The 27851-nt window shown below is 38.5% G+C and overlaps 1 protein-coding gene across 1 annotated transcript in view; it reads left to right on the top strand.

The window, feature by feature from the left end:
* Positions 1-200: 200 nt before the first annotated feature.
* The window catches only part of ATP10B (ATPase phospholipid transporting 10B (putative)), a 316602-nt gene continuing 288951 nt past the window's right edge, over positions 201-27851 (top strand). The window contains exon 1 of the mRNA XM_024995294.2: positions 201-706. The gene's annotated coding sequence lies outside the window, so the exon portion shown is untranslated. The remainder of the gene's footprint in view (positions 707-27851) is intronic.

Here is a 27851-nt window from a genome sequence, read left to right as displayed (position 1 = left end):
TATAATCAAACAGTAATCAATAAGAACTACGACTACTGCAAAATGGGACTTCAGAAGCTTTGAGGGTAAATTCATCACCAGCATGGATATAATAGTCACTGCAGAGAGTCTTTTCTTCCTTAAGTGCCCTTGAAACACAGCGACTAAATTATATTTTAAACCCCCAAGGACAGGTATAGGTTATAATTGTCTCACACTTAATTATGTGCGTTGCAAAAGGTAAATGGACAAAGTCATTTTTGTTCCATATAGAGAATAGAATCACTTATGAATTTTTATATTGCTGGCTCAGTGATTCACAGAAAGCAGAAATTTATGCAGAAGTCATATCTAACAGTGATGGTGCTGTGTGAATGTGCAGCCGAGTTGAGGACACTGCCTCCACTGTTCTGTTACTGGGCCCCCACTCACAGTCAGGCCATTCTTCTCTTTCTCACAGGGCTCTAGTGAGGTAGCTTATTTGTCTCCTTCTTTTATTGGTCAGAGTTGTTTCTTTCCAGGCCTCCTCCTCTTCTGAATTTCCAAGGGAGTGTTAGCTTAAGGCCTCACGTTGACACCATCAGATATAATCAGAGAAATGAAAAATGCAATAGGAAAGAGAGGTGATATTTTAGCCAAGCAGCACAAGAGAAATATGCCACTTTCAAGCCCAGTTTTCCATAGTTTCTAATGGAGCTCGCTCAGGAGAGACATCATCTTTGCTGGGGTGAGTAAAAGCAACTTGGCCCTTCCGTATAATAGGGGAATCGTTGCCTCCTCTGGTCACTAATTCTAACTTGTGAGTCATGCCCAGCTCATAACTGCTTTTCTTTTTACCACATTGGAAATTGCATTTGGTTTGCTGAGTGTGAGATCCACGTTTCTTTTGTAACAGAATGTTGTATTTTTCTGCAATTGATTTCATTAGGATAAGCTACTTCCTCATGCAATAAAGCTTGCAGTTTGAATGGACCTGAATATGTTTTACAATAATCTATCCCTCTCTCAGCCATTGCAGCCTGAGGAAACAGATGTAGTTTGTGTCTGTTTCTCAAAGCAGTGAGAAAATACAGCTTTGAGGAAGAGAGTGAGACCAGTATATGATTTCCCAGTTTCATCTCGATACGCCCTGAAGCTGCCACATTGCAGTGGTTTTCAACTATAGGTGGCAACACCTTGTTTTCCTTTGAGTTCAAAAGAGAAAATTGATGCTTAAAGAAAAACACATTTACTCCCTAAATTATTAACTACTACCTGCCCCCCTCAAAAATCCTCTTGCATACAAGTAGTTGAATGATGCATACCTTTAGTAAAAATCCTACTGTGGCATGCCTTCAGAGCTGGGGTAACACATCTCCAACCACAAGGTGCAAAGTAAAATTTTTGCAATCTCTCTGAGAAGCTAATTGTTTAGCCTGCAGGAGTTCATATACGTGGTGGAGCTCGTTTATCCTCTGAATTAGCTATACAGTTCTGGTCGAGGTAGCCAGAGGGGAGTTCAAAATTCTCAGGAGGAATTTAACCACCAATAACCAATCTGGAACCCTGCTCCTTTCTTCTCCACTAGTCCTTTCTTTATTTCCAGATCTTGCAAACATACAGTCGAGATCGCCAGGAGTGTTACTCCATTAACAGATGCCCTGATACATTAAGCCATTAATCAGGCAAATCACAGATGTTGTTTTCTTTTCAGATATTGCCATAATTACTCCTAATAACACCTACTGAATTTGTCGTTTCGTTGTCATTGATGACTTTAAAAATTAATCAGATAATTAAATTTCTTCTTCTTAAATTCTATTTATATGGATTTAAATTTTGTTTCTACCTTGGAGGGTTCAGATTCTCTCCTCCAAGTTGTGCTATATCCCAAAGAATGTAGCAGGGTAACCTCACATATGGACAGATTAATAGGCTCTTGAAAGACGGTAGGCTGAAACCCACTGCTGAGTTTGCAATCAAACCATATTCCCATTATGCTGAAAGAGGAGCATAATCATTTTGAAGCGTATGGTGCTAATAAATCCAGTTGAAGGAGTCTGCCATTCTGAAAGGGAGAATTAAGGGAACTTGGGCCAGCTGCCTGGTTTACAGATGGTGAACGTGGACTCAGAGAAATAAAGTCAGCGTTACTGAGACAAAACAACAATCAGAATTCAAGGCTCATGGGTCTCAATCCAGTTTTGATTGTTCTACCACAGTTGTCCTCCAAAATGGCCCTTGACATATCAGAAGGGAATAAAACTCTCCTCTTGACTTGAGTACACTAAGTCAGGTTGGATTTCTGAGACTGGTTCTACCCACTTATTCACTCTCCTAAGAAGAAAACTTCGACATTCTTCCATCCTTGAACCTAGGGAACTCTACTTCCATTGCTGATTAAATATTACTGATTTCTGTCTTCCAGTGACATTGTTTTAAAATTTTCTTTTAAAAGTTTCAAGCATGTGGAGCCCTTTCTCCTTATTTTTTAGTTCTCTATAAAATACAGTTTTATTAAAAGATTGATTAAGAGGGGACATACGTATATCTATAACTGATGTTTCTGTCATGTATGACAGAAACCAACACAATATTGTAAATATGCTTTAATTAAAAATAAATTAAGGAAAAAGAAATTGAATAGTAACAATAGCATGGGGTGATTTAGTATTTAAAAAAACAGAAATAAATAAATAGACATTTAAATTGAACTTAACATTAAATCACTGTGATACTTCTTAGCAATTGTATGACCTTAGATAACTTACTTAGCCTCTCAAACTCTCACTTTGAGTATGAATGAGTGAGTGAGTGAGGGTGTGTGTGTGTAATTACCTAGTACAATGCAATGACTGATTCAAAAGTGGCATTTTACAATTATTCATCATTACTATTAACTGCAACCAAAAGAGAGGGAATATTAGCTGTCATAGCATTTATTAATATTATGTAATGTCTTAACGTGTGGAAGAAAGAAGGAGAGTCTCATTTTTTGCTTTTGAGATTAATAATCACTGGTTGCTATTAATGCAAAGAGCCTTGCAGATAGTAAGTTGCCTGGAATTGACCTGAATTGTCGGGTCTGAGGGAAGCACTTCCATCCCTCAACTAATACTACCTCGGACTGCTCATATGTGGCATAGTATCAGTGTGAGCTCATTGGATTGAAGAAACCACACAGAACACAAGAATGCGTTGTTTCTTGGCTGCATCTGCCTATTTCAATAAAAATACCAGATGCCTCCAATTACTATCAAACTTCTGGTGAAATTTTCACGCACGTGCCTGTGTATTCTCTACCTGCTCCCTGCCAAGTACAGCCCAGAGCAGTGGTTCTTAAGATGTTGTTCCTGTTTGGACTATTTCAGAAATACTCAGGAATGTGTTAAAAATGCAAATCCTCAGGTTCTACCCCAGACATGCTAAATCAAAAACTTGATAAGACTCAAATCTGTGTTTTTAACAAGCCTTCTGACTGGACAAGCTTGCTGACTGGAGTTAGAGTATCATGGTCTGCAGAACCTGCCCAGATGCTGTAGGTATATCAGTTTTTCTCAAAGTGAGAAGGTACCAGGATGGTACTCAAAATGATCTGAGATAGAGTGAAGATGACTTTAGGTGACACTGATGTGGAATCAAACAGCTGAATCACATAATGAAAGTTTTCTGTCTTGCTTGTCTTTCAATCCTTAAATCTCAGTTTGGTGTAGCTGGGCCTTTAATATCTCTGTAAATTGCTAATATTTACAACAAAGACTAGAATGCAAATCCAATCTAAGGAGCAGAAGAGTCTGCTGCTACTGCTAAGTCACTTCAGTCGTGTCCGACTCTGTGCGACCCCACAGACAGCAGCCCACCTGGCTCCCCCGTCCCTAGGATTCTCCAGGCAAGAACACTGGAGTGGATTGCCATTTCCTTCTCCAATGCATGAAAGTGAAAAGTGAAAGGGAAGTCGCTCAGTCTTATTTTTGTTGGTTTGTGTTTACTTTTATAAATATCTTCTGCTTACAGCACATGATATTTGTTTTGCATTTAAGTGTGATAAAAAGCTTCCTTTGTAAATGTTTAGTCTATTTAAGGAAAAGGTTAAGAAAACGGTAATCCATTTGGTATGTGGATATGGGAAAAAAAAACAAACAAACATGGATATGGGGGTGAGTGCATTCAGAGAAACACTGGGTGTACTGAAAGGAACCCAGAGATATCAAACCTTTAATTCCATTTATGGTCATTATTAGTTATACTACTTTCTTAATCTCAACTTTTTCATCTACCAAATGAAAATGATGATACCAACATCATAGAAATGGTATGAGAATTTATGTACAGAGAATGCTTGCTGCAGTCCTCAGAATATGATAGGTGCTTTCTACAGTTATTCCCCCAAGCTTTGTTTAGAAGCCAATTTGCTTCATAGCCTTCAGAATAGCATTTCTTTCTGGGCTTCAGAGTCCTCATTTATAAGACAACAAAATGAGTCTTGATGATCTCAAAGGCCCCTTTCAGCTCTTAGTTAACAGATAGATAATATGTACATTGTATATGTGCATATATGCATATATATATACATATATAATAACTTCTGTATTCCTTACCTTTATATAAGCATGGCACATTGCCCAGACATAAACCTTGAATGCTTGAGAATAATATTGAGAGTGGATGAGCCACATTGGTAAAATAAAAACTCAAGTCATGAGGAATCTGTAAGCTGATGTACATTTCAGAGCTCAGACGTAATTTCATTGTATTTTATTATCATCTGTCAAACTTAAAGCAATCCTGAGACTAGAAAATAGATTGTCACAGAGATTTCTAAGGAAAATGGTTTCCATGAGTTGGTGTAAATATATTCAGAGAGACTTGTTCCTACTTAATAAGCCGCGTTTTTCCTTCTGAATTGCTGATGCAGTTGCTTATAGCATGTGAAAGGCAGCTTGTCCTTTGCTGTCAGGTGAACTTGATAGAATAATAGAAATTTCTGAAAAATTCAATCAGATCTTGTTGCTTCTCAAGGGAATTTCTTGACTACTTATTCTATTTGAGAAGAAATGACAGTGTTTCTTAGGTCTTGTACAAAATCCTGACCAAGTTGAACAGCTTGGGTTCCAGGCAGCAAGTGCCACATGGAGTTTTCCCTCCTCAGCATCTGGAGGATGGTGCCGCTGGGGTTTGGGGGCCCTTTGGGAGGTGAAAGAAATACTTAAGGGGTTACTACAAGGTTGCACTATTAGGAAATCGGAGGTGGTAACCATTACCTTGTCTGTTGCTTACAGTATTCTTGTCCATCAGGAGACCTAAAAACAACAACAGCAGCAAAAATGGCGACATTAGTTTCTCTTAATAGAACATGAAAAAAGCTTGCACTGTTTTTCACATAACTGACTATTAAAGAGTCCCAGATGCTTGATCTGCTCAAATATTGACAATTCTGCTGAAACACCCCAATGAGGTTATTTGATTGAACTGTCACTTAATTGAAAATTGCTCTGTAAGACATATGTAAGGGCATGTGCTTGAACTCAGGTGGACAAAAGTTCAAATTGGTACCTTCTCTTAAAGCTCTGGTATCCTCATCTATAAACTGAGGATAAAATGTTCCTGTTTCACAAGATTGTTCTGAGATTATTTCCAACATCGTCTCCTTGATTAATCAGAACAAGTAATACACACTAAGCACTTACTTCCTGCCAGGTGCTCTTCCAAGGGCTAGGATTGTTTAAGCCTCAATAAATATTAATATCTGAGGTTATTATTATTAACTTCAGGTTAGGGATGTGGAGACAGGCCCCAGAGAGAACTTGCCAAACATCATGTACTCTGGCTGTAGATGCCTCTTCTTTAAGGCATGAAAACACATATGAGTTAAACCATGTGAAATTATGGACATGACAGTTTTTTAATATATAGATAGCCATTTCATGTGGTTGTGGCTATTAAGCATTGGATATGGATAAACAGTAGCTACAGTTGCTACTGCCAATAATAGTAGGAATAATATGTTGATTTTATTTTTAAATCTTTTTGTTAATATTGGGAATGTTGGTGGCATTGTAGTATAAAGACCATTAACTTGGCAATCAGGAACTGGGTAAAATCTACATCTTAGTTTCCATACTTGTAAAATAATGAGGTTGGTCTTTTCCAGCTTAAATAGTCAGTGGCAGAGCTTTAAAAACTATTCATGGAAAAGGACCAGTTTTTTGTTGTTCAATCCATCTTCAACCAATAACTAGTTTAACTATGAATGACTAGAACTTAATTTATGTCATATGCAAGGCAAATTTCCTAATCACATTGCAATATCTTAGTAGGGTTTCTCGACTGAAAAAAACAGGCGCAACCTAAAAGTTGCAAGTTATGTTTTATTCAGTGGAAACTTTTAGGACCTAAGTTGGGGAGAAAGCAACTCAAGTAACCCTGAGAGACCTGCCCCAAGGACGTAGGGATTGGGGGAGCCAAGTTATATAGAAATTTTGCAACAAAAGACAGTCAGTCTGAATGCCAAAAAATGATTGTAAATTAAAGAAAACCAGATACCTCAAGTTAAGGAATTTAGGGCTGCTCTCTGTATGGGAAGATACAAGAGTCTAGGCTCAGTGAAATCATTCCTGTGATATCATGTCAACTCTTGGGGCCAGTATCTGGCTATCACACCCTGCTTTCCTCAGGACTCAGTTTGGGGAATGGCTACAATCTGATGGCCACTGGATGGCAGATGTTCTTCTCCTTCCTGCGTTCCCTAAAGGCTTGCTGGTTCACTGTCCCCGGCAGCTGCAATTGCTGATAACTGTGACATCCTTTGTCTACTGATATGGCAGGAATTACTCCATTTTTCAGATTATATTGATATAACCCAGATTATATTATGTACTTGTTTCTGAACATACATTCTCAATTTCTGTACTTAATTTGCTGTAAACCCGTAATCAACAGTTCATGGACTAGCACTGGTCCATGGACTGTACTGAGTAGCATTAGAACTTTATAATAATATAAATTCTTTAAAAGAGAATGGGGGTGTGTCCACATGCAATGGTGGTGTTTAATCGCTAAGTCATGTCCAACTCTTTTTGTGACCCCATAGACTGTAGCCTGCCAGGCTCTCTGTCTATGGGATTCCAAGGCAAGAATACTAGAGTGAATCGCCACTTCCTTTTCCAGGGGATCTTCCTGACCCAGGGAGTGAACCTGCATCTCCTGCATTGGCAGACAGGTTCTCTACCACTGAGCCACCAGGAAAGCCCTGGGTGTATATACCCATCCCTTTAAAATGTATTCTTTGAAGATGATAAATGATTATTATAAAAACAGGAAATTTTAAAAAGGAAAGCCACAAATGTGTTGTAATGCATACAACATCATTCAGGGCATTTGAGTAAGACAGAGAAAAGGCAGCAAGTAAAGAAAAAGACCCGAGTTTACATGTTTATTTTGAACAATTGTCCTTCGTTTCACAATGCTTAACCACCTTCCATGTTGTCATGCTTGAAGCACTAGGAAATTAAAGATAAATGAGACATGGCCCCATCCTCCAGGAGCTCACAGTTTAGCCAGAGATGTAATCAGTAATTGCATAATTATAGACTAGTATGTAAAGCTCTAAAGGAAAACAAAGGATTTGACTTGTGAATCAGAAGAGGTTTCACCCTTAAGGGGTAATTTCTTTTATTTTGCTGCTTAGATTGTTTCTTTCTGTATTAAGGGCTTCTGTATTAAAATACCATTTTATTCATGTATAATTTATACATACACAGAGTGGATTAATCTTGTGTATACAGGTTAATGAATTATAACAAAATGAACACTTCCACACAGTCACTTAAGAAGCCACCATTAGGTCAAGAAATAGAATGTTTTTAGGAGCTTTCCAGAGATTCTGATGTGCCCCTTCCCAATTATGGCCTCTCCCCTCTTCACCAATATAAACATAATCCTAATTTCTAATATCAGGGATTATATTTGCCTGTCTTTGAAATCTTATACAAATGGAATCACACACATATGCCTTTGTCTTTGGCTTTTGTGTTTAGTGTGATGTCTATACCCATGGGTTCCCCAAACTATGTACCAAAGCATTGCAGAGTACTGCAGGGCATTTTTACATTTTACAGAAAAATGACAATACTCAACACCTAGGGGACAGTGAACAAAGTTATAGTTCATGACAGTTTTAACAATAAGTTGTGGTACATTTCTTTGCATGATTTCATACATTTGCAGACATTCAAAAGTTTATTCAAGCTGTAACTAAAAGCAAATATGTGTAAAAATCACTGTGGAACAAAAAATGAGGGTGGCAGTTTCCAATCTGAATTCAAGATTTGAGAAGCTGTGCAATATCTAGCAGGTATACACATCCCTTTAGTAAGATACTATGGTTATTTAAGGATGAAATGAAAGTACTAATTTTCTTTCTTTCAATTTATGTGTATTTTTTAACATGGCCGCTCATTTATTAGGAAATGTTATTGTTCAGTCACTAAGTCGTGTCCCGCTCTTTTGCAACCCATTGGACTGTAGCACACCAGGTTCCTGTGTCCAAGGGATTTCTTCGGCAAGAATACTGGAGTGAGTTGCCATCTCCTTCTCCAGGGAATCTTCCTGACCCAGGGATTGAACCCAGATCTCCTGCATCGCAGGCAGATCCCTGCTGAGCCACCAGGGAAGAAGGTGAGGAACGTTGCTCAGATTGTGAAGAATCCGCCAGCAATGTGGGAGACCTGGGTTCGATCCCTGGATCAGGAAGATGTCATGGAGGAGGGCATGGCAACCCACTCCAGTATTCTTGCCTGAAAAATTCCATGGACAGAGAAACCTGGAGGGCTACAATCCATAGGGTCACAAAGAGTTGGGCATGAATGAGCGACTTTCACTTTTATTAGTACATAAATAGTAAGTTTTGGGGACCTAACTACTTAATAATCAAAACTGTTATATTTTTCTTTTGGTGTAGTGACAGTTTAAACTTTTTGCTGAGATAATAAATAACCTGAAGAGGTTTGTAAAAGTCTGGTCTATGAAATTCATTTATATTGTGTGCAGCAGTCATTTATTTTTCATCTGTTTGGTTTTCTACTGTGAGTACATAATTTATTTATGTATTCTATCAATGGAAATTTGTACTGTTTCCAATTTGGAGCTATTGTCAACAATGCTCCTATGCACTGTTTTGAACATAGCTTTCAGTACGCATATGTGTGTTTCTGGTAGGTATATATTTCAGACTAGAATTACTGAGTCATAGGGTATGGGTATTTCAACTTTAGTAGATACTGCTAAAAAGTATCCTAAAGTGGTCATTCCAGTTTACACTTCCACCAGGATTGTATGAGAGTGTAAATTGTTCCATATCCTACTAACGTTTAATATTTTTAGTAATTTTAACGCAAGCCAATTCTAGTAGGCACAAATCCAGACTGTGCTGTCTGATGGTTAGTTCAATTTGGGAGTCTGATCTAAGGAAAAAAATAATTTGTAAATACAAATTAATAATGAATAATTATTGACTAGAAGAAAATAAATCCCAGCAGATTTTAAGATTTAAAATTCAAGAAATAACCCCAAATACCATTAAATCAAGAAAAATTGAGAAAAATCATTTGAATTCACTGCCTATCACCTCCCCTACAATTTTTCATTTCTGTGCTTTTAGCTGCTTTTTCCAGAATTACCCCTTCATAGGGTAATAATTTTGCATTTTCATTTTCTTTAAAGAAAATAAAGAGAAATATTTTCTTATACTTTAATAAAAACTTTTAATACAGGTAGTTTAGAAAAGTGTATTTAAGTTCAAAACTTTGTCAAATTTGAGGACTTTCTCAGGTTTTTCTTCAAAAATGAACTGCGGTTTTTTAGGATGTCACAGGTTGTACAGTAGGTAGTCTTAAATAGTCTTTAAATTGGTGAAACTTACTAGTTTCTTTGTCATCAGTTTCCTGGTTGTGGTGACTTATTATGTAGTAGATCGTCCCATTTGTTTTGAATTGCTGTTGAAATCCAGCATAGCAGGCATAGTGTATACCTGGAAGTCATTCATACTCTAAAACAGCTAGCAATTAATCATTCAGTTTCAGTTTCAGTTCAGTTGCTCAGTCGTGTCCAACTCTGTGTGACCCCATCATTGCTAGCTATTAGTTATATTATATAATTATAATTCTATAAAAATATATCACTAAATCCAAACTACAGGTACCCTCAACTTGTCCAAATCTCACATACACCTATATCTGCTTCTGTTGAAGTGATCATATGACTTTCTTGCTGCCCCCCAGCCCCCCAACTACATGTTGAAACAGTCCAGTTACTTTTCTAACTTAAAACCACCTTTGCATTCCTGTGCAACCTGATTATGATGTATTTTCCTTTTTATAAATCTCTAGGTTTTGTTGGGAATATTTGGTTTAGGATTATTATTCTGTGATCATAAAAGATCAGTCAGTAGTATTTACCTTTTTCCAACTTTCTTGAGGTATGATTAACAAATAAAAATATAAGATACTTAAAATGTACATTGTGATGATTTGATATATTCAAAAATAAATACATTGTGAAAGAATTCCTCCTGTCTAGTTGGTTAACATCTCCATCACTTTACTTATTTTATTTAGATGATGTCTACTGAAAAAATAGATGTAACCTTTGGAAGGAATGATGCTAAAGCTGAAACTCCAGTACTTTGGCCACCTCATGCAAAGAGTTGACTCATTGGAAAAGACTCTGATTGCTGGGAGGGATTGGGGGCAGGAGGGAAAGGGGACGACAGAGGATGAGATGGCTGGATGGCATCACTGACAATGGACGTGAGTCTGAGTGAACTCCGGGAGTTGGTGATGGACAGGGAGGCCTGGCGTGCTGCGATTCATGGGGTTGCAAAGAGTTGGACACGACTGAGCGACTGATCTGAACTGAACTGAACCTGAAAGTTGAGTGTTATGTTTTGTTTGTCAGAAATTTTCAGGACTTAAGCCGAGGAGGGAGCATCTCAAGTTGCTACTCAGAGGAGGTGAGGCAGGGAGCCAGGATATACAGAAGGTTTTCAACAAAGGGCAGGTAGTTTGAATGTCAAAAAATGATTGTAAATTAAAGAAAACCAGGTATCTCAAGTTAAGGAATTTTAGCGCTTTTCTATGTATGGGAAGATGCGAGAGACTCTGCTCACTGAAATCATTTCCTTTGATACATACCTCAGCTATCAAGGCCAGTGTCCTATTTTCTCATCCTGTAGTCTGACTGTAGTCTGATGGCTGCTAGATGGCGTGCGTTCTTCTCCTTCCTGAGTGCCTTCAGGCTCACTGGCTCACAGTGGAGGGCTGCGATCGCTGATGACGGTGACATTCTTATCTTCTGATATGGCAGGAAATGTTCCATTTCTCAATGAGAACATTCACGTTCTACTCTCTTAGCAAACTGCAACTATACAGTGCAGTGTTATCAACTATAATCACCTTTTATATATTAGATCCTCAGAACTTACTCATCTAATAGCTGAAAGTTTGTACTATTTCACCAACCCTTCCTATTTCTCTCACTCCCTAGGCTCTAGCAGCCATTTTTAAATTGTCCGAGTTTGAGGGGCTTTTTTCAAGACTTTTCATATGAATGATGACATGCAGTATTTGTGTTTCTCTGTATGGCTTAAGTCATTTAGCATAATGGCCTCAAGGTCCATCCATGTTGTCACAAACTGCAGGATGTCCTTCTTTCTCATGCTGAACAATATCCTATTGAATACATATGCAATACGTTTTCTTTATCCATTTGTCTCTTAATGGACACATAGTTAGTTTCCATATCTTAGCTTTTGTGAATAATACTGCAGTAACTATGGGAATACAGATACGTCTTAGAGGTTCTGTTTTCATTTCCTTTGGATAAGACCCAGAAGTGGGAATTCTGGAATACATACAAATTCTATTTTAGAAACTGCCATACTCTTTTTTTATAGTGGTTGTACCAATTTGTATTCCCTCCAACAGTGCACAAGGGTTCCCTTTTCTCCACATCCTCCTCAAGACTTATCTCTTGTCTTCTTCATTACGCTGTTCTAACAGATGTGAGGCAGTACCTCACTGTGACTTTGATTTGCATTTCCTTGATAATTAGTGATGTTAAGAACATTTTCATATACCTGTTGGCCATTTGTGTGTGTGTCTTTTTTGATAAATGTCTATTCAGTTCCTTTGTCCATTTTTAAATACAATTGTTTTTCTTTTTGCTATTCAGTTGTGTATGAGTTTCTTTACCCATTTTGAATATTAACTGCCTAATTAGAGAAATAATTTGCATATATTTCCTCCCATTCAGTAGAATGCCTTTTGTTTTGCTGATGGTTTCCTCTGCAGGTTGTTTTTCATTTGGTGTTGTCGTCTTTGTTTTTGTTTTTGTTACCTTTGCTTTCGGTATCTAATTGAAAAATCATTGCCAAGACTATTAACAGGGAGATTTTTTTTCCTATGTTTTCTTCCAGGAGCTTTACAGTTGCAGGCTTTATGTTCAAGTCTTTAATCTATTTTGAGTTTATTTTTGTGTTTGGTGGAAGATAGGGGTCTAGTTTCATTCTTTTGGCATGTGGCTGTCCAGTTTTCCCAACACCATTTATTGACAAGATTATCCTTTCCCCATTTTATATTCTTGACTTCTTTGTCATAAATTAGTTGATCATATATACATGGATATATTTCTGAGTTCTCTCTTCTGTTGCACTGATTTGTGTGTCTATTTTTATGCCAAAATCATAGTTTTGATTACTATAGCTTTGTAATATAATATGAAACAGTAAGTATGATGCCCCAGCTCTGTCTTCTTTCTCAAAGTTGCTTTGGCTGTTCACATCTTCACAATTCCATACACACTTTAGAATTCTTTTAAATGTCTGTGAAAAATACCACTGGAATTTTGATAGGAATTGCATCCAATCAATAGATCACTTTGATTAATATGGACATTTCAATAATTTTCTTCCAATCCATAAACATGAAATATCTTTATTTTTATTGTATAGCTGATGTAAAATACTGTGTTTTAGCTGTACACATAGTGATTCACAGTTTTTTAAAGATTATATTCCAGTTATAGTTATTATAAAAATTGACTATATTCCCCATGCTGTGCAATATATCCTTGTTAAGCTCAGCTGCTCAGTCATGTCTGACTCTTTGCAACCCTATGGACTGCAGCACACCAGGTTTTCCTGTCCATCACCAACTACCAGAGCTTATTTAAACTCATGTCCATCAAGTCGGTGATGCCATCCAACCATCTCATCCTCTGTCGTCCGTTTCTCTTCCTGCCTTCAATCTTTCCCATCATCAGGGTCTTTTCAAATGGGTCAGTTCTTTGCATCAGGTGGCCAAAGTATTGGCATTTCAGCTTCAGCATCAGTCCTTCCAGTTACTACTCAGGACTGATTTCCTTTAGGATTGACTCACTGGATCTTCTTGCTGTCCAAGGGACTCTCAAGAGTCTTCTCCAACACCACAGTCCAAAAGCATCAATTCTTCTGCACTCAGCTTTCTTTATAATCTAACTCTCACATCCATACATGGCTACTGGAAAAACCATAGCTTTGACTAGATGGACCTTTGTTGTCAAAGTAATGTCTCTGCTTTTGAATATGCTGTCTAGGTTGGTCATAGCTTTTCATCCAAGGAGCAAGCGTCTTTTCATTTCATGGCTGCAGTCACTACCTGCAGTGATTTTGGAGCCCCCCAAAATAAAGTCTAGCACTATTTTCATTGTTTCCCCATCTATTTGCCATGATGTGATGGGATCAGATGCCATGATCTTAGTTTGCTGAATGGTGAGTTTTAAACCAACTTTTCCACTCTCCTCTTTCTCTTTCATCAAGAGGCTCTTTAGTCCTTCTTCACTTTCTGCCATAAGGATGGTGTCATCTGTGTATCTGAGGTTGTCCTTTTCATTATAGGGGACTGGAATGCAAAAGTAGGAAATCAAGAAATACCTGGAGTAACAGGCAAATTAGGCCTTGAAATACAAAATGAAGCAGGGCAGAGGCTAACAGAGTTTTGCCAAGAGAATGCACTGGTCATAGCAAACACCCTTTTGCAACTGTTTTGTGGTTACCATGAGGTTTATATATAGAAATATGTGTGTGTGATTCTTTTGAATTGCTTATCTCTTCATTTCAAGTACATTTTAACAATCCTGTATTTGTACTCTCCTCCCCTCACAATTACTCTTTGGACATCATGTTTTATATTTACTTGTTTTGTGTATCTCTTTAATATCCTTATTGTGGATATAGATGATTTTATTACATCTTTTAACCTTCTTAATGGCTTTGTGCATGCATAATGGTTTCCTTTATCCTTTAAACATACCTTTACTGTATGTTTTCCTTTATCTATGAGATTTTCCTTTGTAATTTTTGTGTTTCTAATTGTAGGCTTTTCTTTTTCACTTAGAGAAATTTCTTTAACATTGTTGTAAAGCTGGTTTGGTGGTGCTACTACCCTTAAATTTTGCTAGTCTGTAAAACTTGATCTCTCCATCAAATCTGAACAAGAGCCTTGCTGTGTAAAGTATTCTTGGTTGTGGGTTTTGCCCTTTAATCACTTTAAATGTATCCTTCCACTCCCTTCTGGATTGCAGCATTTCTGCTGAAAATTCAGCTGATAGCCTTATGGGAGTTCCCTTGTATGTAACATCTTGTATTTTCCTTACTTCTTTTAATATTATCTTTTTATCTTTAAGTGTTGCCATTTTAATTACAATGTGAATTGGCATGTTCCTCTTTGGCTTAATCCTGTATGAGACTGTCTTCGCTTCTTGAACTTGGATGTCCTTTCCTAGGTTATGAAAATTTTCATTTATTATGTCTTAGAAAATTATGTTCTCAGTCCCTTTCTGTATTCTTCTTCTTGGATCCCTATAAATATGCAAATATTAATGCGATTGAAGTTGACCCAGACAACTTTAAGACCAATTGTCTTAAACTGGTCTCACTTCATTTCATTCTTTCTTTTTCTTGCTCAGTGTCAGTGACTTTTGGTATTGTCTTCTGGTTTGCTGATCTACCTCTTTGTATCATTTAGTCTACTGTTGATTACTTCTAGTGTATTTTTCATTTTTAGCTATTGTATTCTTCATCTCCATTTGGTTTTTCTTTTTATTTTCTAACTCCTTGTTTAAAAATCTTAACATCTCTGTGCATTCATCCCAGGGGATTCTAGGCCTGGTGCCTGCCCACTGGCAGGTAGAGAGTCCCAGGGTCTCTAGCTGGAGGGCCTTGGGGATTCCACGTCTAGGGTCTGTGCACTGGTATACGGGGGTGGGTCTTGATCCTTCTGGCAGGCAGCACCATGTCCAGGGGCAGCTCTGGGTCAAGGGTTCTTAAGCAGCCTTTTTGGTAATGGGTGGGTCTGTGTCCTTGCCTAGTTAGTTGGTTGGCCTGAAATGTCCCAGCATTAGTGCCTACAGACTACTAGGCCTGGTTGGAGCTGGACCTTGGGGATAATAAGCTAGAGGAAAGATTCCAAATGGTGCTTGCCAGCTGAAATGTCCATGTGATAGAAGGAGCTCCCACAAGAGCTGCTGCCAGTGTCTATGTCCCAGGGCGAACTGGCTCCTACCTCTTCAGGATACTGTCCATGGTCAGCAGGTATGTATGACCCAGGCTCCTATCAACCTACTGTTTCTGCCCTGGGTCCCAGAGCACTTTGTGTATACCCTCTGAAAGTGAAGTCTGTCTCTCCCCCAACTACATGGAACTTCTGAAAGTAAGCCCACTGGCCTTCAGATTCAAATGGTGTGAGTGCTCATCTTTCCAGTAAAGGACCCTCCTGCTGGGGAGCCAGATGTGGGGCTGAGAACCCTCATTCCTATTCTCTTCTTTGTAAATCATCCACTGGGGGTATGGGTTTTGACTATACCACAACTCCATTCCTCCTGTATATCTCTATGTAGGAGAGGTTCCTACATAGGAACCTACATAGAAACCTTCATATGTAGGTTCCTTCTCTATATCTTTATCTGTAGAATATCTTTTCTGTTAGGTTCTCATCTTTTTCATCCATAGTTCTGTAAGTAGTTGCAGTTTTTGTGTTCCTGTGAGAGAAGGTGAGCTTAGGTTCTTTCTACTCTACCAGCTTGGGAACACAGTATGTTTGTCTTTTGATTGGAGATTTCAGTCTACTTACACTTAAAGGAATTATTGATAGATATGGACTTACTGGACTTCCCTCGTGGCTCAGATGCTAAGGAATCTACCTGCAATGCAGGAGACCCAGTTTTAATTCCTCGGTCAGGAAGATCCTATGGAGAAGGGAATGATTACCACTCCAGTATTCTTGCCTGGAGAATTCAATGGACAGAGGATCCTGTTGGGCTATAGTCCATGGGGTTGCAAAAAGTGAAACACTAACTAACGAAAAAAAGATGGAGTTACTATTGCCATTTTCTTCGTTTTCTGACATCTTTGTAATTCCCTTTTCCCCATCTTCTTTTCTTACTCATTTTTTTTGCTTTGATAATTTTCTCAAATGTTATGCATAGATTTCTTTGTGTTTATATTTTGTGTATCTACTACAGATTTTTGCTTTGCAACTATTGTGATGCTTACATGCAATGTATTATATTTCTAACAGTCTTTGTGTTCTTCAGCTCTGTGATTTCTGCTTTGTACTTTCTTATTTATTCTGTTTCTTTGCTGATATTCTCACTTTGTTCTTGCTTCTTGACCTCAGTGAGCATCTTTATGACTGTTATCTTGAACTCTTTATCAGGTAAATCACACATTTCCATTTTATTCATTAAGATCTGTTTTTGGAGTTTTATCTTGTTCCTTTATTTTGGAACATATTTCTCTATATTCTTCTGTTTTTTGGTCTCTATTTTGTTTTCTGCACATTAGATAAAATAGCTACTACCTCTCCTAGTCTTGATGGAGCTGTCTTATTTAGGAAATAAATTGTTAATCAGCGAAACCCAAGCTTTTGGTTATTATTCAAACCTTTGTCATCGTCCAAGCCTCATTTCTTGTTCTTAGTGGCTCCCAGTGGTTTGCCAAAACCTGTGCCTATTGCAAAAGGGAGGGTCACAATGTCGACTGAAGAAAGAAAAAAAAAAGCCCAACCCAAAAGTTGAGAATTAAGTTTTGTTTGAGGCATTATTGAGGTCTAAGCCTGGGAGACAGCCTCTCAGATAGCTTTGAGAAGGTGCTTTGAGGAGGTGAGGGAGGAGCCAGAATATATGTAAACTATTTTGCTGGGAAAACTTCTAGTCAAGTGTAGAAAGATTCCTGCTAATAACAACGAAGAGATATCTCAAGTTGGTTATTTTAATGCTTTTCTATATATGGGAACATGCAAGAATCTGGGGTCATTTAAAAATTTTCCTTAGATAGACATCTTAACCATCTAGGGCTGCTGATGCTAATAAGTCGCTTCAGTCGTGTCTGACTCTGTGCGACCCCATAGACGGCAGCCCACCAGGCTCCCCCGTCCCTGGGATTCTCCAGGCAAGAACACTGGAATGGGTTGCCATTGCCTTCTCTGATCTAGGGCTAGTATCCTATTTTTAACCATCCTGAAGTCCCCCCCTAAGGAGTACTGTTAGGTACAGCTGCAGTGGCAGATGGCTTGAGGGGCAACATTTGTCATTTACTGAAGTAACAAGTCACATTCTTTGTCCCCAACAGGCCACAGCTAGATGCAGGCTGATCCTCGGGCAGCAGGTGGGAGAGTCTGTAGTTAGGGCCCTGCTAGGGAGAAACTGGGAGATGCTCTTCTTCGCCTGCTTTTTTTATGGCACGTGCTGGGTCTGGATGTGTATCTGTGCAGTCTACTCCTGAGCCTGTCAATGACTCCTTCTTTGTTTAGTACAATCCTATAGGACTTCTGAATGCAAGCACCTTTGGCTCTCTAAGCCATGTCCCTTGGGGACCCGTCCTTTGGGTGCCTTCACAAAAGCCAGGGTGCCAGACATGTGTGCCAATACCTCCAGGGTATTGGCTTAAAGGAGCAAGCTTAAAGGTGTCAAACTGGAGCAAGCTTAAAGGTGTCCACGTTCTTCCCTGTTGCCCAGAATGGGTCAAAGTCAGGCCCCAGATATGTGCTAAATAAAAACTAAGCCCTTAGGCAGCAGCTTTTAAAGTATGCAAATAGGCCTCTTTCAGGGAAAGACTGGGAAATAAATGTTTCTGTTTGTTCCCTCTCTGCTGAGCCCTGGAAGGGCTGAGCCAGGTAACTGCTGTTTCTTTGTTTACTACAGTCCAGATGGACTCAAATACAAGCCCCAGGGGCTGTTGTAGCCAGGCAATCCTGGGGTTCTGTCCCGGGGGCATCAGGTACAACAGCAGGACAACCAGACATGTGTGTAAGCTTCCACGGAGATGCTCGCAGTTTGCAGTGGACTCAGGGGAGAAGCTGAAGGTGGTGTTTGCTGGTTTCCCTGGTCCAGGAGGGGAGAGATTGCAGTCAGCCCCTAGAAACCTGACTTTCAGGCAGCAGCTTTGAAGTATGCAAATAGATCTCTTTCACAGAAAATTTCTGTGGGAGATGGGAGTTTTGTGGGGCTTCCCTGGTGGCTCAGACAGTAAAGAGTCCACCTGTAATGCAGGAGACCTGGGTTCAATCCCTGGTTGGGCAGATGCCCTGGAGAAGGAAATGGCTACTCCTTCCAGTATTCTTGCATGGAGAATCCCATGGACAGAGGAGCCTGGCAGCCTACAGTCCATGGATTTGTGAAGTCAGAAACGAGTGAGCGACTAACACGTCCACCTTCACTTTCTGTGTTGAGCAGTTTCTTTGTTTGCTTTGGTCTTGTGGGTACAAGTCCCATTGGCTTTGAGAGGTAGATGTTTTGGGGTGCCTCCCTCGGTTGGGAGTCTTACAAGCTGGGACACTAAATGTGGGGTCCAAACCCGTCACTTCTCAGGGAGAAACTGGGAGGTAGGAGTTCTCTCCCAATCATATGGGACTATGACTGGGGTCAGGATTATGGCAAAAGTGTGTCTCAGTCTTTCCTGCCCATTTTGATATGGGTCACACGGATATTTCCTTTTATGTTTAATATATAGGAGTCACTCAGCTAGTTTCTGGATTTCTTCTAGAGGAAATTGCTTCATTATAAGCTTGTGGATTTGGTGTGTCTGTGGAAGGAGGTGCATTCACAAGGTTCCCATGTTGCCATCTTGGATCAGAACTCCAAGATAGTCTTCTGTTTGTGTCTTTCTGGCCCTGGTATCAAGGCTCTGCAACCTCATAAAATAAATTGAAAAGTGTTTGCTATTTTCTAATTTTTGAAACAGTTTTTATAAAATCAGTGTTATTTATTCCTTAAATTAAGAAAAAAAAACCACCAGAAAAAAACACAGTCCCTAAATTTTCTTATGGGAATGTTTTAAATGATGAGTTCAATTTTTTTTAATAGTGATAGGATTATTCAGATTTCCTGTTTCTTCATATGTCAGTTGGTAAGTTTATTATTTTCAGAATGTTCATATCACCTTAATTTTATTGGTATAAAATTGCTCATAATATCTTCCAATGATTTTTTGTCATTGAAATCTGGAATGATGTTCTTTAATTTCCTTTGGGGCTTCCCAGGCGGTGCTAGTGGTAAAGAACCTGCCTGTCAATGCAGGAGACATAAGAGAGGTGGGTTTGATCCCTGGGTCAGGAAGATCCTCTGTAGGAGGGCATGGCAACCCACTCCAGTAATCTTGTCTGGAGAATCCCCATAGACAGAGGAGCCTGGTGGGCCACAGTCCATGGGGTTGCAAAGAGTCAGACACGACTGAAGCAATTTAGCATGCAAAAATTTCCTTTACATTATTGGTTTTTTGTGTTTTCTCTCTTTTTTTCCTTTTGATTAGCCTTTCCAGCGGTATATAAGGTTTGTTAGTTTTTCCTAAGCCACCTTTTGAAATTTTAAAATTCTATATACTATACAGTTCAAAATTGTATTAACTGTCTTCAATTTACAGTCTTTGGGTTTCATTTGCTCTTTTCACTACTTCCTTGAGAAAGCTACTTTGATAAGATTTTTAGCATTTCCTCTTTTCTAGTATTTGCACTCAAGGCCATAATTTCCCTCTAAGCACAGCTTTAGCTGTATCCCACAAATTTTGAGACGCTATATTCTTTACTCAGTTCAAAATATTTTCTAAACTTTCATAATAATTTCTTCTTCTTGGCCCATGGGTTATTTAGTAGTGTATTGCTTAGCTTTCAGATTTGGGGAAATCTTTCCTAGATATCTTCTTTTATTTAGTTCTAATTTTATTCACTGTGGTCCGAGACTATACTCTCTATGATTTAAATCCTTTGAAATATGTTGAGACTTGCTTTATGGCCTGCAAGGGGTCTATTTTGGTAAAATGTTCCACATGCACTTGAAATCCTGTGCAAGATTGAAAGTATAGGATCAAATACTCTTGTTCATAAATTAATTGGATTTGTTCTTTCTCCCCTTCCATTTAGCATGGTTGTATTATTTATTGGAAATGCAATTGGGTTCATTTGCTTTCAATTTGCTTTCGCTTACAAATTTTCTTCCTTCACATCCTTATCAATTTACTATTTTAATATGAAGAACATTAATATAATTCTAAAAATCAAGCCTATGCAAACAAGGATACTCAGAAAAGTACCATTTCCTCCTGTATTCCTACCTGTCTCCCTCTAGGTAACCAACACTATCATTTTGTAACTTATTCTTCCTCTGTTTTTTTAAATGATAAGTAGTTGTACATTGCTACTTTATTACCTCTTCTTTCTTTTATGCAAGGTAGCAGGTAGTTCTTTCACAGTTTACCTTTTTCATTTAATAGTATCTCCCAGAGATGACTCCACATCAGTTTATAGAGATCTTTCTCTTTTTTTGTTTACAGATGGAAGTATTCCACTGAACATATGGTCCATATATTCAATCAGTTTCCGGTGTTTAGACATTTAGGTAGTTTCCTAAAAATAATACTGTAATTACTTGCTTTGTGCGTATGTATTTTTGTGTTAGTTGCTCAGTTGCGTCCGACTCTGCAACCCCATAGACTGTAGCCCACCAGGCTGCTCTGTCCATGGGATTCTCCAGGCAAGAATATTGGACTGGGTAGCCATTCCCCACCCAGGGATCAAACCCAGGCCTCCTGCCTTGAAGGCAGATTCTTTATAGTCCAAGCCACCATGGAAGCCTTTTTTTTTTTCAACTATTGTGGGCTCTATCTTCAGGATAAATTCTTGGAAGTGGGATTGCTATATTGAAGGTTAGATGAATAAATAATTTAATAGCTGGTGCCAAATTCCTCTCAGTAAGGGTTTTACATTCATATCCTTTTGCATTTCTTCCAACAATGTATGAGAGGGTCTGTTTTCCACAGCCAAGGAACAAAGCGTACCAAGCTTCTGAATTTTTGCCAGTCTAATAAGAGAGATACAGTATTTCAGTGAGTATTAACTTGGATTTATCTTAATATGAATAAAGTTGAATATATTTTCATATGTTCAAAGCTCATATTTATATTTTTTTTTGTAAATTGCCCCTTCAGGTCTTTTATCCATTTTCTATTGAGTTATTAGTATTTGCTTTTCCTCAAGTGTTAAAGGTTTTTGTTTATTAACAACACTGGCGCTTTTCTGTGATACCCACTGCAAACACTTTCTCTTAGTGTGAGTTTGTACTTTAACTTTGCTTATGGTGTTTTGTTTTGTTGCCATATATTTCAATTTATCAATTGTTTGTTTATAACCTGGACTTTTTAGTTACAATTTGAAACATTTTCCTAAATCTAGATTATAGAGTAATTCACCCATACTTTCTTCTTATTACTGGTAAACTTTTATTTCCTTCATTTACTTTTCTCAATTTAGAGTTTTTTCTTGTATATGACATGAGGATTGAGTCGTTTTTTTTTTTTAATTTAAAAAATTTTCATTCAGTTATTCCAAGATTATTTATTTAAAAGATCACTGTTTCCCCAATAAGTGTAGATACCACCTTTATAATACACTAGGTTTCTGTTTCATTACATTCTGTCTCCTCATGAGCCCAGTACTGCACTGTTCTAATTATAGAGGCTTAGTAGTATTAACAGCCAGAGGACTAGACCCCACCCCCATCTATAGCTCTTTCTATTCACTCTTTATCTACATATCCGTGTATATTTATTTTTCTTTTATATCTTTATTGAGGCATAATTGACAAATAAAATTATAAGATGTTTAAAGTATACAATGTGATAATTTGACATCATGTGAACTTTAGTTTCAATATGTCTGGCTTAATAATAAATTGTGTCAATATTTCTGTTTGGTTACATTAAATTTACAAATTAATATAGTGGAAATGAGATCGCAATTATGTTGAGGCATCCTAAGCAACAGGATTATTTTCCCACTTGTTCATATCTACTTTTATGTCCTTCAGGAGCATTTATACTTTTCTTCATATAAAGTTTTATTTCTCATTATATTGGCTCCTAAATGGTTTATCTTTTTTATTGCTATTATTATAAGATTTTCTTATTCATTCTGTCTTCCAACTGACTATTATTTATGTATATGAATGCTAAGGAGTTTTGTTATATTTCTCATTGAGAAATATGGCTTTTCACATTATAAAATGTCATTGGCCTCATTTTATGTTTTGGGCTTAAATTCTACTTTGGTATGAAATTTTCAATTTCTGACTTCTTATTGTTTTCATTTGCCTGTGGTAAATATGTGCATATATTTTTAGCCTTGAATCACTGCAGTTTAGCTGCATCTCTTACATTCAACATTGAATTTAGATTTTCAGTACTGGATAAACTTGAGAGTCATATTATTTTAGTAGATGAGTTAAGCTCTTTCATGTTTATTGATATGACTTATGTTTGGAAAAGGAAATGGCAACCCACTCCAGTATTGTTGCCTGGAGAATCCCATAGACAGAGGAGCACAGTCCATGGGGTTGCAAGAGTCAGACATGACTTAGTAACTAGAGAGAGAGAGTGATGTTTGGTGCCAACTGTGATTTATGTTGCAATTTCTGTGAGCATCATATTTTCTTTCTTCATTCACAGTGTGGTCTTTGCTTTTATTTTTTATTTTTTTGCCTTTGGCTATTTATGAAGTTTTATGTTTCTCTTGTACTGTTTAGCCTGGTATTTATATCTTTGATTCCTTTTTTTCTTATTTAACCCTTTATTATCTCAAAATGTTTAATGATTCCCCAGTCTCAGAATAGAATCCAGTATCCTTGCTATGACCCACAAAGCCTTCCATAACCTTCTTTTAAACTATTTATCTGAGGTTTTTTCCTATGACACTCCACTCACTCACTGAACTCCAATATCATGAGTTTCTTGATCTGTTTCAAACATGTTCTCATCTCAAGGCCTTTGCAGTTGGGTTACTTCTTTCTGAATGCCCTCCCTTGAAATTTTTATACTATTTACTCTCTCACTTCATTCAAGTCTAGAATCATATTTTTATCTCATCATCAAAAGAATTCTTGACCCTATATTTAAAAATCACTACTGTATTGATCTCTAGACCCTTGTCCAACATGATTTCTCTTCAAAGCACATGCCATAACTTGCCATTGTTAATAAAAGTCACAGATAGATACTAACGGCTAAAGAAAATATTTGAATATTGCCTTCAACTAAAGAACATATTTCTCATTGGCATCTTGGCATTATTAAAATGCTGCCCAGCTAAAGTTCTAAAACTCAAAAACCTGGGTCAAGTATATTGAGGGTCTCAAATAGACAACAATACTAGAAACACACTTGGCAATGGCTTGATGCTGCCTAACCACCAGATAAGAGGCCTGTCGAAGTTTTTCTCTAGGCTGTTTCCATATCACAAATTGGAAGTTTCACCCACATCTTGTTTTGATTGAAACTGTGAGCCTGTTTTCTTTCATTCCCTCAACCATTCCAACAGGAATCTAGAATAAGAGTAATTCTGAACCCTAAAACTAACAGTGTGAAACCTTCCAGAATGGAAGCCTAGCACCAGCTGCCCCATGCAATTTTCCAACTTCATGCTACATAAAGCAGAGAAGAGAGGCATGGGGAGTTGATGAGGTATAGCATAGTAACCCAAGGCTTCAAAATGTGTGCCAGATGAGAAGGCAATTGGAGTGGGCTTCTAAGTACCAGCATAATCTTATAATTCTAGCAAAAGTTGGTGAGTGAAAGATAGCCCAGTCCCAAATGGTTTGTCTGCGGTCTGTGGCTACAGTGTAGAATCCTGTCATGGCAGAATCTGGTTCTGATAACTTTGCTCAAACTTCTGTAGGTAATGAATACCTTTCTAAACAGTAGTGGTTATTGTATACCGGTGAGCTAATAATAAGTACAGGAATATCTCCAGGGCAAGGATAGGCTGGAGAATTGGTCATGGGGAAATAATTTTTAAAATGGTTCTCCAGGACTAAGAGATTAAACCAGATGGCACTGTATTTGAAAAATGCAGGAGAACAAATTATAGCTATTTACCTTTCTGCTCTGAAGGCAAAGCTTGTGTTTTCTGTAAAAGGGCTTCTTGCTAAGGACTATTAACTTGAGGGAAGATTTACCACCAAATGATAGTTTAATGGCCAGCATCAAAACTGTGTTACTTTGCTGTGATTTCATGGAAAAAATAAATGTATCTCGGTAAAGAAAATTTAGTCATATTTTAGAAACTCTGTTAGGCCTTTCTCATGATATAAAACAGTGATGACATTTTAGGAAGAGAAACACTAACATGGCTTTCCCTTTTAGAAACTATTCAATTCAACAAATGTTTAATAAGCACTTGCTAGGTTCATGACACTCTACTAGGTACCAAGGGGATATAAAGAGAAATAAATATACCCCTTTATCTCAAAGCATTTGTAATTTTTCAAATAATACTCCAACAGCTAAATTTTCTGCAGTATACAGTAAGAGATAGTAACCATATATAAATGACCTGCCTCACCCACATTTAAAGTAGCTGATTTTTTATCCCTGCTTCAAAAGGACCTTTCTAGTTGAAAAAAGAAAACCCCACAAAATGATCTCTTAGAACTGCCAAACAACTTAGTATTAGACAAATATAATCAGCAGTGATGAGAAAACATGATGGACTGACTGATGAGGTAGAAAGATGTTTGATTGCTGGATGTGTGATAAGACAGTGAATCTGTATGCCTAGAAGCCAAATAGTGATTTCTCCAAAGGGTTGTTATGCTTCAAAACTCCTAAGAAAATTGAAACATTAAAGACATTTTCAGTTTGAGCAAGGGAGTATTTGAGAACTTGAGGAGTTGAGTCTATTGACAGGACCTCATAGATCTGGGGAAAGTTACAAGAAATAATCAGATCAGATCAGATCAGATCAGTCGCTCAGTCGTGTCCGACTCTTTGCAACCCCATGAATCGCAGCACGCCAGGTCTCCCTGTCCATCACCAACTCCCGGAGTTCACTCAGACTCATGCCCATCGAGTCAGTGATGCCATCCAGCCATCTCATCCTCTGTCATCCCCTTCTCCTCCTGCCCCCAATCCCTCCCAGCATCAGAGTCTTTTCCAATGAGTCAACTCTTCGCATAACGTGGCCAAAGTACTGGAGTTTCAGCTTTAGCATCATTCCTTCCAAAGAAATCTCAGGGCTGATCTCCATCAGAATGGATTGGTTGGATCTCCTTGCAGTCCAAGGGACTCTCAAGAGTCTTCTCCAACACCACAGTTCAAAAGCATCAATTCTTCGGCACTCAGCCTTCTTCACAGTCCAACTCTCACATCCATACATGGCCACAGGAAAAACCATAGCCTTGACTAGACGAACCTTTGTTGGCAAAGTAACGTCTCTGCTTTTGAATATGCTATCTAGGTTGGTCATAACTTTCCTTCCAAGGAGTAAGCGTCTTTTAATTTCATGGCTGCAGTCACCATCTGCAGTGATTTTGGAGCCCAGAAAAATAAAGTCTGACACTGTTTCTACTGTTTTCCCATCTATTTCCCATGAAGTGGTGGGACCAGATGCCATGATCTTTGTTTTCTGAATGTTGAGCTTTAAGCCAACTTTTTCACTCTCCACTTTCACTTTCATCAAGAGGCTTTTTAGTTCCTCTTCACTTTCTGCCATAAGGGTGGTGTCATCTGCATATCTGAGGTTGTTGATATTTCTCCCGACAATCTTGATTCCAGCTTGTGTTTCTTCCAGTCCAGCGTTTCTCATGATGTACTCTGCATATAAGTTAAATAAACAGGGTGACAATATACAGCCTTGACGTACTCCTTTTCCTATTTGGAATCAGTCTGTTGTTCCATGTCCAGTTCTAACTGTTGCTTCCTGACCTGCATACAAATTTCTCAAGAGGCAGATCAGGTGGTCTGGTATTCCCATCTCTTTCAGAATTTTCCACAGTTTATAGTGATCCACATAGTCAAAGGCTTTGGCATAGTCAATAAAGCAGAAATAGATGTTTTTCTGGAACTCTCTTGCTTTTTCTATGATCCAGCGGATGTTGGAAATTTGATCTCTGGTTCCTCTGCCTTTTCTAAAACCAGCTTGAACATCAGGAAGTTCACGGTTCACATATTGCTGAAGCCTGGCTTGAAGAATTTTGAGCATTACTTTACTAGCGTGTAAGATGAGTGCAATTGTGCAGTAGTTTGAGCATTCTTTGGTATTGCCTTTCTTTGGGATTGGAATGAAAACTGACCTTTTCCAGTCCTGTGGCCACTGCTGAGTTTTCCAAATTTGCTGGCATATTGAGTGCAGCACTTTCACAGCATCATCTTTCAGGATTTGGAGTAGCTCAACTGGAATTCCATCACCTCCACTAGCTTTGTTCGTAGTGATGCTTGCTTTCTTTTTTTTTTTTTTCTTTTTTCTTTTTTCTTTTTTTATTTTTTGCCCCCCACCGCACCCCGCCCCCACCGCACCCCCTTAACCCCGCACCGGCCCCCCTCCTCCTCCACCTGCCGGCCCGGGGCGGGGCTCAGGGCCGCGCGCCGCCACCCGGGCCGGAAAGAGCCGGCTCCGGTCCGCCACGGGGTCAGGCGCGGCGTCCTCTACTCCGCCGGCCCCCGCCTCAGTTTCAGCCCAGCCCTCTAGTGATGCTTTCTAAGGCCCACTTGACTTCACATTCCAGGATGTCTGGCTCTAGGTCAGTGATCACACCATCGTGATTATCTGGGTCGTGAAGATCTTTTTTGTACAGTTCTTCTGTGTATTCTTGTCATCTCTTCTTAATATCTTCTGCTTCTGTTAGGTCCATACCATTTCTGTCCTTTATTGAGCTCATCTTTGCATGAAATGTTCCTTTGGTATCTCTGATTTTCTTGAAGAGATCTCTAGTCTTTCCCATTCTGTTGTTTTCCTCTATTTCTTTGCATTGATCGCTGAAAAGGCTTTCTTATCTCTTCTTGCTATTCTTTGGAACTCTGCATTCAGATGTTTATATCTTTCCTTTTCTCCTTTGCTTTTCACTTCTCTTCTTTTCACAACTATTTGTAAGGCCTCCTCAGACAGCCATTTTGCTTTTTTGCATTTCTTTTCCATGGGGATGGTCTTGATCCCTGTCTCCTGTACAATGTCACGAACCTCATTCCATAGTTCATCAGGCACTCTATCAGATCTAGGCCCTTAAATCTATTTCTCACTTCCACTGTATAATCATAAGGGATTTGATTTGGGTCATACCTGAATGGTCTAGTGGTTTTCCCTACTTTCTTCAATTTAAGTCTGAATTTGGCAATAAGGAGTTCATGGTCTGAGCCACAGTCAGCTCCTGGTCTTGTTTTTGCTGACTATATAGAGCTTTTCCATCTTTGGCTGCAAAGAATATAATCAGTCTGATTTCGGTGTTGACCATCTGGTGATGTTTGACCACTTCCAATTTGCCTTGATTCATGGACCTGACATTACAGGTTCCTATGCAATATTGCCCTTTACAGTATTGGACCT

This window comes from Bos taurus, chromosome 7, assembly GCF_002263795.3.
Source record: "Bos taurus isolate L1 Dominette 01449 registration number 42190680 breed Hereford chromosome 7, ARS-UCD2.0, whole genome shotgun sequence".
In the NCBI taxonomy this organism is placed as follows: domain Eukaryota; kingdom Metazoa; phylum Chordata; class Mammalia; order Artiodactyla; family Bovidae; genus Bos; species Bos taurus.
The sequence above is the reverse complement of the archived record's forward strand: the minus strand, read 5'-3'. Positions and strand labels throughout refer to the sequence as shown.